The sequence below is a fragment of the Carex rostrata genome, chromosome 18 (genome assembly GCF_964058835.1).
Source record: "Carex rostrata chromosome 18, lpCarRost1.2, whole genome shotgun sequence".
Taxonomy (NCBI): Eukaryota; Viridiplantae; Streptophyta; class Magnoliopsida; order Poales; family Cyperaceae; genus Carex; species Carex rostrata.
This window is the reverse complement of record NC_135935.1, coordinates 9,689,792-9,702,646: the sequence shown is the minus strand read 5'-3', so window position 1 is coordinate 9,702,646 and position 12,855 is coordinate 9,689,792. Positions and strand designations below refer to the sequence as shown.

Here is a 12,855-nt window from a genome sequence, read left to right as displayed (position 1 = left end):
ATAATGAAAATAAAAATGTGAAATGTGGATTAAGACATAAAAAGATACAAGACATTTTAAATCTACTTTTAAAAATAAGAAAGAATATTGCTGAGTCCAAATAACATAAATATTTAGTGCAAAATGAACAAGAAACGTAGAAAAGACGCTCCACCAAATAATATTCTTTGGGCTCAAACTATAGAGGCGATAAATAACGATCAACATTGAAAGAGAAAAGTTGCATCAAGGCTGTAAACTAAGTCATCGGAGATATTGTGACATATTTGTACTAACAAAATTGACATCGGTCTAAAATATATTATTCCAAATAAAAAAAAAAAGACGAGTATTATTTGGAAACTTTTTACTATGGAAATCAGATCCAGTGCAATACCTGACCGTTTAGAATGAAATCTGAGTCATTACTAATGATTTAAAGACATTTAGGTATCTGAGATTATTAAAGATTAGCTTCTGGCATTAATAAAACAAAAAAAAATAACATAATAAAAGAATAATAAACTGAGGAGACATTTATCTCTAACAGCTAAAATTTAATGAAGTGCAAAATATCAAATACATAAGAATTGAATATATAAATATAAGAAAATGAAAGTTGAATATATGATACATGAATTTAACGGTGGAACTTCAATCAGCTAATTTTTTTTTTATATTAAAAATAGAATGAGATGAAATTAATTGAAATTTCTAATTAAACGAATATCAAATACATAAGAATTGAATATATAAATATAAGAAAATGAAAGTTGAATATATGATACATGAATTTAACGGTGGAACTTCAATCAGCTAATTTTTTTTTATATTAAAAATAGAATGAGATGAAATTAATTGAAATTTCTAATTAAACGAAACCCACGGGTATTTCCGGCGAACCGCCGCTTCCTCCTCCGGTGTGTAATCGTTCTTTATATTAAAAATCTTGCGGATCTCGTCAAGAGACTTATTGGCCATTTGACCAGCCACCTTTTTGCATGTCAGATCCAGTAGTCCTTTGATGTTCAGATAATGTGCTGCCTTAATAAGACCGAAAATCATTGCATGATCGACATTTGTAAATTCTTTGTCCCAGTTCTCGATTTCGCTTCTCAGCATTTTGGTGCTCCAATGAAATCCAGTATAAGATGTGACACCCTCTTGCTCGAAGACATGTTTCTCGCAATACTTGATCACCTTTGCTAGGATCTTGGCAGTGATATTAGGCAATGTAATGGAGACCTCAGCACAGTTGTCTTCAATCATACTGTTGATCGTGTTAGACATCTTTGCCACCTTCTCTGTCACCATAAACTTCTCTCCGTCGGAGCTCATTAGCGTGATCATTTGCTTATTAACGTTGTTCGACATTTTTGTTTCCTTTGAAATTGTATAATTTAGGGTTAAATTATGAGACTATATATAAGTAATAAGAACATACATTTAAAATCTATAATTGAAATTTATAATTATGCACTTCTGTTTTAGATAATTACTATTTTTATATTTTTTTTATTATTGTAAATATACTCATAAAAAAGATCTCTTATACTTATTTAAATTGAACTAAAATGTGCATCTTTTTTCAGACAATTTCAGTTTTGACGTTTTATTTCATTGCTTTAAATATAGTAATATACTCACAAAAATAGATTTATTTATTTATTTATTAATCTTGTTCTGTTTAATCTTGCATGAATGATAAAGCGGGCCATCCTAAATTCTAAATAGATACTCAATTAATTTTGGCTCGGCTATGAATATTCTATATAGTCAAGTATTTTAGGGGATACTCGTTACTATGTCTAAATGTGACCAGGGGTTAGGGGTGGTTGGCATAAAATGTAAAATGTAAAATGTAAAATGTGTTGTGACTGGAACTTGAGCCCCGGGTCTCGATTTTTTTTTATAAAAAAAATATAACTAATCTTAATGATTTAAACGGAACAAATGTAGAGAAGTTGAATTTAATTTATAAAAACTAGCTTTGGCAAAATATCAGTATAGCTGCTTTTTATAAAATCTAACTCCTCTTCTGTACTTGTTCCTTCAAATTTATTAAAATTAATTCTATTTTTAAAAAAATCTCCAGGTTTCGATGACCACAAATTGAAATTCTAACCACTAAATTACAACCACATATTTTGCATTTTACGAAGAGGAGTGAATCATATTAAATAGTTATTTAAATTGTTCTTGTTTCAATTTTAATTTTAAACCATTTGGATTTTATGCTACATTATAATTATTTTGGTTATTAGTGTTTTTAAAATATGATATAAAATTACTGAATCAAAATAACAAAATAACTAAATTGGCCAGCAAGACCAATTCTAAATGTTACTGACAGTGAGCAGGTCGGCTCGCTGACCGCTGAACAAAGAGCATTACTATTGATCATGCATTTCATAGTTTGGAGAGAGAGGTGTGCAAGGTCTTTTGGGGAATTAGAAAAAGAACCAGAGGAATTGATTGGTGAGATTAGTTGGCAAGCAAAGTTTTACCAGTAAAATGAAAGGCAAGGGCTGCTAAGGGAAGAAAAGAAAAGAGATAAAGCATCAAAAAGGGGAACACAGTGGGAGGTACAACAAAACTGGTACCGGTTTCAAGATGGAGGCTGGAAACAATTTTTAAATGTTACACTTTGAATTTATCTTCTTGTTTTATTGGTTTCTATTTGATAATTTTCTATTCTAGATTTTCTTAAGCTCAACTGTTTTGAGCAATCGCTTTTTATTCTTATTTTTAAATTTCTTATCTAAAATGTTACAAAACTTTTGTAACCATCTTAATGAAATCAAATGTGGACTTGATCCACGTTTTTTCTCAAAAAAAACAAAATATTTCAAGTTCTCATGGTTTGTGTTTGTTATCGGTTATAAAAAATAAAAGTGAAATTTCGTCCAAATTACAAGGTTCTATACATTTTTTTCTATTGTTTTTCATACATGGTTTTATCATTATATAATGTTTTATTGATGATACATGTCACATGTAGATTTTTTTTTTCTTTTTTTTTTGCTTATTGTCAAAGATAAGTTTATGATTTTATTAAAAAAAAAATCATTTTTTATAATAAAAATACTTCAACTAACTCATATAATTAACTAAATATGATTGAAGTAATGGGAGGATTTACACTAATAATAAATATTATGTATATTTGAAAAGAATAATGTTGCACCGTCCAATTAACACAATATTCCGTGCAAAAAGAAGAAGACACAAAGAAATTAAAGACTCTCCACCAAAAGCTGTAATAACCATCATCATTAAAAGAGAGAAAAGTTCCATCAAAGTTGTAAACAAGTCATTAGATAAATTGTGACATATATATTTGTACTAACAATATATATATATATCGTTCTAAAATATATTATATATATCAAAGAAAAGAGACATAATTAATTAATTAAGAAAATACACTGACAATAGTTACTGAATTAAATAAGGTAAAAAGTATCCAAAAAGTTTTAGAATTACCATTACCCACATTTGATTAAAAAAAAAAAGAACCGAGTTAAAAACAATTTTCACGTAATTTAATTTAATTTAATATTCTATGATTGATGCACTTACAGTTTTAACGTAATTAATTTAAATTCCAATTATTAAGGCAATTCACCGTCCAATTGGAACTAATGGCATGCATGATATTAATATTTAATATATGATGCATCAGCAGCTATAATGACATATATATTTTGACGAAGACCAACGTGCAAAGACTTTCAACCTTCAAAATTAATTCTCGTATCGCCAATATATATTTACAAATTCCAAAAGCTTAATTAATTAACCTTGAATTCCATACCTGACATTTGACACTCACGACTCTGCTCTGCTCTGCTGCAGAAAAGTCTTAATTTGCACAAATTCCAAAGGCTTAACCTGCTTTCTGCATTACAATACGTAATAACAAAAATAGTAAGGACTTAAGGTGCATTTTCTTTGTTCTGACAAGCTAAATCTCAACAAATTCCTTTTGTGAATTAGTCTTGAAATATCAGTTGTTTCTTCTGAAATGCATTAATTTAATAAAAAAAAGACTGTAAATTTCTATTAAGACCAAAAAAATAAACTAGTTTCCAGTTCCAAGCCCTTGTACCGATCCAGACCTTCTCGGTACCAGTACAAAAAATGAACAGATGTTTACTGATATATTAAGCAGTCCATTTTAATAAAAAGACTCAAATGCCTTTGCATATAATCTTTTAAAATCAGAGCAAACTGGTAATAATCAGATATGCACGCTTAAAGCTTACTTATAATTTTTGAATTTATCAGATAATTAACCAGAACAGGCTAATTAATTTCGGGTTGAATAATAAAAAGGTTAACGAAATGAAACTCCATGTCATTGGTACCAAAGAACACGATGTCGGTTCAATAAAAATACTAAATATATAATGATAAAAAGAAAACAAAAAGAAAGCAACAACAAAGAATCTGTTTTTAATTTAGATATTTTGAATAAAATAAGCAGGTTAAGTGATATGTCCCTGTTTCTAATTTTGAAAAAAAAATGTGAATGATAAGTTTACAATGGAGCGCAGAGAGAAATAAAAAAACAAGAAGAAGATGTGAAAAAAAAAAAAAAACTCATAAGCTTAGAGTAGAGAAGGGGATTGAGAGCGGGAGGGAGAGAAGAAAGAATCTCGACGGGTGATTGAGAGCGGGAGCACAGAGAGAAGGTGAAGCAACGAACGATTCAGAGCATGAGCGTAGGAGAAAGTGAAACCATGCATGAAGCGAAGAGAAGGAGAGGAAAAAAGCATGGGAGAGGCGCGTGAAAACTTTTCAGAAATTCATTTGAGGCAGACCAAAAATATTATTAAAATAGAAGAACCAATTTAAACCGTGGGATTAAGTTGAACGACTAGGATTGGAGACAAGGACGACGCTGCTTTTGTCGGATCCCAATTGTTTCTCTGTAGGCTGGGCTTCACACGATCCTTACCGGTCCGCACAATTTTAATACCCCGCTTTTTTACTGGCCCCTTATAATTTCGTAGTGTTGAACATGATCCCATGTATAAATTGTTTTATCAAAAATAATTCTTAAGTTTACTTTTTTTTTTTCCCGCTATATTCAGTGGCAGATTTAGGTAGAAGGGATGGAGTCAATTAACTTTATGTTAAAAAAATATATATGTATAAAAATCAGTGTTCTAAATAGCTAGCTATAGCGAAGTTATAGTGGTTTTGGACCTAGAAAGCTAAGTTACGGGGTAAAACTGCGTTAATCGAGCTACGGCTGCTATAGCGCGTAGCGGCAATAGCGGTCCGCTATACTACATGGGTTTATGATTTTGCAATTTTAATGAGTCTTAATGTCCAGATGGGCTTTTTCTACTTTATCAAGCTATATCAATACAATGAAACATGTGCGGGCTATACTGTTATATCAATTAAATTTTGTATCATGCATTACTATATGGTAGTGGTATATTTTGAATATAAAATATATCAATAATTTTTTAATAAGAGATATTTTGAATGACAATTTGAACTTTGTATTGGTTCAATATGAATATTAGAACTTCTTAATCAATTTGGTATTTTTTTTTCTTGATGAGACATGATTACTATTAGTAGAAATATAAAATATAATTTTTGAAAAAAAAAATATTATTTATGATAGTTTTCACTATAGTTGTGCTATTCGCTAAAGTTTTTTATTTTGTCTCCCCGCTATGCCGCTATAAACGCTATTTAAGAACCTTGATAAAATTTATATAATTTAGAGTAATGTCATAGTACTATAAAATATAACATGTGTTCAAAATAAGGGATTTAGAAATCTTGGATCCTGAATAGTGTAACCCTTTGAGCAATCGAACTATTTCTTCACAACTTAATTCCAAATTTGCAAGTTTATCTTCTGCTTTGAATAAATTGTTCTAACAAGTTACTCAAAACCAGTGTTGTAAAAAACGGTCTTAACGACCGATTAAACAGTCGTTTAATCGTTAACGACAATTAAACTGTTACGAATACACTTAACAGATACCTATTTGCAGATGAAAATGATTAATCGGCCGTTTTTTTCCGATTAATCGACCGTTTTATCTTTCAATCGTCCATTTATTCTCGTTTATTTCCGTTTATTCCAATTTATCCCAGTGAATATTTATTTTCATATTGATTTTTTTTCCTGTGATAGTGTGTGATAATAAGTTTTATAAAATCATGTATTGTAGTTTTATTTTTGCTTGGACATACATCCAACTTTTTTTTATATATGTTTTTTCTTCTTACTTACTTTGAATTTGATTAATTCTTCTGTTATGGTGAGTTGTGAAGTAAAGATTTTGTTTTAGTTCACGTTCATATTTTTTATATTTGAAATTTTAAAGAGATAAATTGAACCGCTCAATATGATCTCCATATTGAAATGTGCTAGGAGACCAAATTTTACATTTTTTTTTAAATGTTTACTATTTTTTTAGAATATTTCAAAATCATTATTTTTTATGGTCCAAAATCCGTCTAAAAACATCAATGTCTACATATCTAAAGTTAGTAAGTTAGTAAAAAAAATTTGAAAAAAAACATAAAATTTAGTCTCCAAGCACATTTCAATACGGATATCATGTTGAGTGGTTCGGATCGACTATTTAGTCTTTGAAAACAGAGATATGAGCGTGAAGTAAAACAAGATCCTTACTTCGCAACTCAACATAGTCCATCTCTCTCTCTCTTTTTCTCTCCCTATATATATATAGAGAGAGAGAGAGAGATGGGCTATGGTGCATTGCAATGCATAGGCCATGGTGTGCATTGGACCATAAATCACCGATTGAAAATCCAAATGACCGATCCAAACCGTTCATCTTGTTCTCCATATTAATATGTGCTTGGAGACCAAATTTTATATTTTTTGGAATTTGTTTACTATTTATTAAGCCACTTTGAAAATCGCTGATCCAACGGTGGCTTCTGATTTTACTGTTCCAAACAGTCACCGTTGGATCAGCGATTTTCAAAGTGTCTTAATAAATAGTAAAAAAATTCCAAAAAATATAAAATTTGGTCTCCAAGCACATATTAATATGGAGAACAAGATGAACGGTTTGGATCGGTCATTTGGACTTTCAATCGGTGATTTATGGTCCAATGCACACCATGGCCTATGCATTGCAATGCACCATAGCCCATCTCTCTCTCTCTCTCTCTCTATATATATATATATATATATATATAGAGTTAGGCTGGGGTGCTATGGATAGCATAGAGGCCTCTATGCTACGGCTCAATATTCGAGTTTTCAAAATCCAAACGGTCGATCCGAACCGTTCATCTTATTCTCCATATTAATATATGCTTGTAGACCAAATTTTACATTTTTCTGAATTTTTTTACTATTTATTAAGTATTTTACAAAATTGTTGATCCAACGGTGGCTGCACAAAACAGTAAAACCGTTGGATTAGCGATTTTCAAAGTGGCTTAATAAATAGTAAAAAAATTCAGAAAATTATAAAATTTGGTCTCCAAGTAGATATTAATATGGAGAATAAGATGAACGGTTCGGATCGACCGTTTGGATTTTGAAAACTCGAATATTGAGCCGTAGCATAGAGGCCACTATGCTATCCATAGCACCCCAGCCTAACTCTATATATATATATATATATATATGAGTTAGGCTGGGGTGCTATGGATAGCATAGTGGCCTCCCGTGCTACGGCTCAATATTCAAGTTTTCAAAATTCAAACGGTCGATCCGAACCGTTCATTGTTTAATCCATATTGAAATGTGCTTGGAGACCAAATTTTACATTTTTTGGAATTTTTTTGCTATTTATTAAGATGGTTTCAAAATCGCTGTTTTTATTAAAATTCTGCACCACTGGAAAACAGCGATTTCAAACCATCTTAATAAATAGCAAAAAAATTTCAAAAAATGTAAAATTTGGTCTCCAAGCACATTTCAATATGGATTAAACAATGAACGGTTTGGATCGACCGTTTGGATTTTGAAAACTTGAATATTGAGCCGTAGCACGGGAGGCCACTATGCTATCCATAGCACCCCAGCCTAACTCTATATATATATATATATATATATAAAAGGAGGGTTCAAATGCCTCCATTTATAGTGTCTCCACCATGCCTCCATTTTTAAAAAACTTTAATAACTCAAAATTTAAAATTTAAAAGTCAAAATAAAACTATTAGATGTGATCTATATTATTTTTTCTATGTGCTCATAAAAAAAATATCGCATTTCAATTTTGGTAAATTTTATGTTGATTGGAACTAATAGATCACCACTAAAAATCGAAATTTGGAGAGGGGGGGGAGGGCCACCCCCTGTGCTAATATGGAGTATCCAAGTAACAAAGCATCTTAGTAAATCACTAAATCTACAAAAGCACCAATGTTCCACTTTTTAATTTACAATTTATTTGGGAAGATAATTTAGTAATTTCTCATTTATTTTTCGTCAACATTTTTTAATTTAAAAATTATGTAAAACTTGATATTTAATATAATTATTGATACTTAGCAATAATATTAGTTTGGCCACTGGATAGACTTTAACGAAAATATATAAAAAAATTAAAATTGTATTGATACTAGATAACTAGTTGTTTTGTATATATACTTCTAAAAAATGCCCCGTGAATATAATATTAGTTTGTTAATAGTAATTTGACAAACTAATTAGTAAATTTTGGTAATTGAATGTTCTTGTTTAAATAAATAAAATAATTAAGAGTAATATTAATTGAGAGGGGTGGTATTTTGTCAAGAAAATTAGAGAGGGTATTTTGTTTCAATTTTTTTAAAGCAATTAGTTTGTAAAATTTTCCAACATAGCTTAGATTTATCAAAATGTGCAAGTGAAAAAAAAAATCTCTATATCAATCTTTAGTACATTGCAATGTGCGGATTGGTCCGTGCATTGAATTCATAACTCCATTTTCAAAGTTTAAATAATTAATCCGAACCGTTCAACATTATAACCATATGAAAATATAATTGAAAATCAAATTTTATATATATTTTTTTAATATCTTTACTATTTTTTTAGACAATTAGAAACAAAAAATTATGGACCATCCAAGAGGAGTGATTTTCCAACTATCTAAAGAGATGTGAATCCTAGTACTACTAAGTACTAACACTAAAAAGGGAGGTGCTACACAAATTTGGTTTACTTGGTATCTGATTTAAACTGTAATCCAAGACATGTTAATTGAAAATATAATTGACTTTGGTGTTAATTAATTCATGTTGGTGGAAATTAAGTTTAATTAAGTAGTTTGTGTTGTTAAATTTGTTGAATTTGAAAATAAATTAAAATTATTCAGGTTTCAGATGAAGTAGGTACGTGTGGAATATTGTCTGACTTGATTTCATTTTCTTATCAAGGTATAAACCTAGCTAGCTAGCTAATATGGTTGAATGTGGGATGAAATTAAAGTGTAGACCAATATTAATATCCTTTGGGAGTTCACATATGCAATTAAAAAGGTTTTAATTTGGACCTCATCCTGAATATATATATATATAGTACGTCAATATATATATATCTGGTTTGATTATAGAATTAGTATATATGGTGGAACGGGAGATCAGCCTTAGCCTTAGGGCCGGAGCCTAGAAAGACTATATATATATATATATATATTAATGCAACAGGAGATCAACAACATTTGCAGACAAGGCAAATTAAGTCAGGAAGCGGCGACTGGCGAGGCAATGGTTAGCATTTGGCCGGGTAAACATATATATATAGTAATGGTAAAAAGGTTGTTTGTTTTGACATATTTCATTTTTATTGTTTTGTTCATATTTTGTGGCTGACGCTTGCTAGCTAGTTGTGTGTTTGTTCATTGATAAGGGTTTGTTGCTGTTCGATCTCAACCGTTCCGCACGATGTAACTGACACTCGAAGAATTGGTGAAGAATCTGCCAATCAATCAAACATCTATACAAATTATGAAGTTCAATTTACAGCTCAAGTCTTTGAAAAAATTTAAACTCTAATCTCGTTTTTGTAGTCAGCTTTAACAGTATATTTGAAATATTCTAAAATAAGATATGTAAGTATTACTTTATCTAAGTTTGACCCTTTGAGAGAATTAAGGAAGAACTGGATTTGTCCCTCATATTAATTTTTCCATGCCTAGCTACAGTGGAATGGGAATGGCTCCAAGATCATCGATCGAGGTATAATTTTAGAACTCAGACGTCAATAACTTCAACAATGTTTTGTTTACAACAAAATAATAGAAGTACTAAGATGCTGGAGTGTAAATAGATCGGATACGGACCGATAATAATAAAATTGTATACTTATATATTAATTATAATTATTTCAATATATATATATAATATAAATAAATTGTATACAACAAAATAACCAGTGTAGCTATATATATATAGCGTGTTTTGTGTTGTTCTGTTTTAGATTATGCAATTTTTTAAATTATTGGTAGATTGTAGTGGTACATACGTACTTTTGATACTGGAACAATTGGTGAATCATGAACGGTTGAGATTTTGATTGGAGATATCTCTCTAATCAGCGCACAGCTGCATATCACAGTCGTTGGATTTAACGACTCTGATTTACATATTTTCTCCTCTAAATTAAGTTCATAATATCATATTTACCCTTTTAAATCTTCAAAATTCACAAATTTACTCAATTAATCAATAACTCAAATTAATCATATATACTTGATATTCTCCTTCTCCTTGATACTTGATATTTACCCTCTTCCTTCTCCTTCTCCTTCTCCTTCTCTGGTGGCCATGGCAGATGGAGCGGATCTCTTTGGGTTGCTAGCTGTGAGAATATTAAAAAGAACAAGTTTCGTTCAATCCTTCCAACTCCTTTTCATCTTTGTTTGGATTCTCTTCACAATCAATTTGAAGGTCAGCTTCTAGCTAGCTTCAAGCAATTAATCAAGTTTCCTGTTTTGTTTCCAGTCTCTTTGAATTTCCTCTCATTTTTCTCAATTCGCAACCAATTCTCCATTTTGCATTGCACCTGAAGGCTCCATGGCAACCGATGGAGACAAACCAAGCCAACAACATAATTCCATTTCTCAAATATAAAAAGCTTTGACTAAAAGACCATCCAAGAATTGATTCGAGAGCTGCCACCGCAAATTGGGATTATCTAGTCTTACATCTATTAGAATCCAAAAAAGGAAGCTGGCTCATGTCTTTTCCAAATGCCCCAAAATTTCCAAAATCCTTTTATGGGAGCCATTCAATGGAAGGAGAAGGACATGGATTAGGGATTAGGTGATTAATTATATTTTAAAGAATATTAACCATAGTTAATTTTAGTTATTGATTAATTGAGTAAATTTGTGACTTTTGAAAATTTAGAAGGGTAAATATGATATTATGAATTTTAGAGGGGAAAATACGTAATTTTGAAGTTTTTGAGGGGCATACGTGAAATTTCTCCTTATTTTTTAAAATTTAGATAGTTGATTCAAATTGTGAAATATGATTTCTATATAAAAAAAATTGTTTTTTTTATAGATAGAAAATTGCTAATGTTGGATGGTCCATAATTTGGTTTTCCCCTTATCTGAAAAAAAGAAATATAAAATTATGTAAAATTAATCTGCAAGTACATTTTTATATGAAGAAAACGTTAAACAGTTCACATCAACAGTTTGGATTTTAAAAAAAGTGATATGCATCCATAGCGATGGTAGTTGTGTGTTAAGGATGTGTTTGGATACACTAAAAATATGAGCTATTTGGAATAACAATGTGCACACATATAACAGTTTTGCTATCGAAATAGTTCGAACAGTTGTTATTATCTATTTTTTGTAAATGTTGGAATAACTATTATTCGAAAGTTTGAAGAGAGATAAAAAATATATCTTTCTCAGATTTTCATCCACACAGTCTCAAAATGACAAAATTAACGATAAATCTGTCATCTCCATGTCGTAACAATTCGTTTGAGACCCTGTGTAACATCCCGAAAAAAAAAAAGTTATTATTATTTTTGGTAACAAATTTTTTTTTATATTATAATAAAGATTATATGATGTTTTGAAAACATATTTTATTTATACAACACTAGATTGTCTTTGAAAAAAAAAATGAATAAAATAATTTTAGTCATTAATGCTCATGTTTCTCTGATTCAATCACTGTTAGTATAATCATAACATTATCATCATCTCTATCAGATTTAATTAATATACTGTACAACTCTATTTTGAATAATTATGGTATGTAAGTGCTACACTATATATATATAGTTTACTTTATATATATCTTCATCCTTTATAGCTTTAATAAAACAAGGTTACAAATGCTATTATGTTTAATTTCCAATTTGGCAATAACCACCATTTCACTGTACTTTCGGGAGTTTAATTTTATAAATAACCGTGTCCCCTAAACGCATCCTTTCTAATTCATCCACGCACCCTTTGAATTAAACCGACTCCTATAAATAAGAACTCATATATACCCTTTGATTCATTAAAGCTCACACCATGTGAAATTCCTTCTCCTGCCTTCTACTTTATTCTCTTTTCATAAAATTAAATACTATTATGATATATCTCCATGAATTATATCTTCAACTGGATTGTCAATGATGATCATTCCAGTCAACGCATATCTCATATGTCAGTAATCCTTTCTCATTTTATTTCAATTTCCAAAATTCTAATTTCAATTATTGATCGATTGTCCGTCTCATTTGTATTCTGACTACGTCGCAGTGATTTTGAGTTGTTGAAATCCAATTTGAAGTTCTGAAAATCTTGCTATCAGGTAACCGGACTTCTCTATAACTGTTTTTTCGTTTTGTATGGTTGATTTGAATATTGGTATATGTTGCATATTGAATTATGATGGTATATTTAA

At 30.0% G+C, this 12,855-nt stretch overlaps 1 pseudogene; it reads right to left on the bottom strand.

The window, feature by feature from the left end:
- Positions 1–846: 846 nt before the first annotated feature.
- Positions 847–1,353, bottom strand: LOC144569221 (SKP1-like protein 4 pseudogene; annotated as a pseudogene).
- Between the last annotated feature and the right edge of the window lie 11,502 nt (positions 1,354–12,855).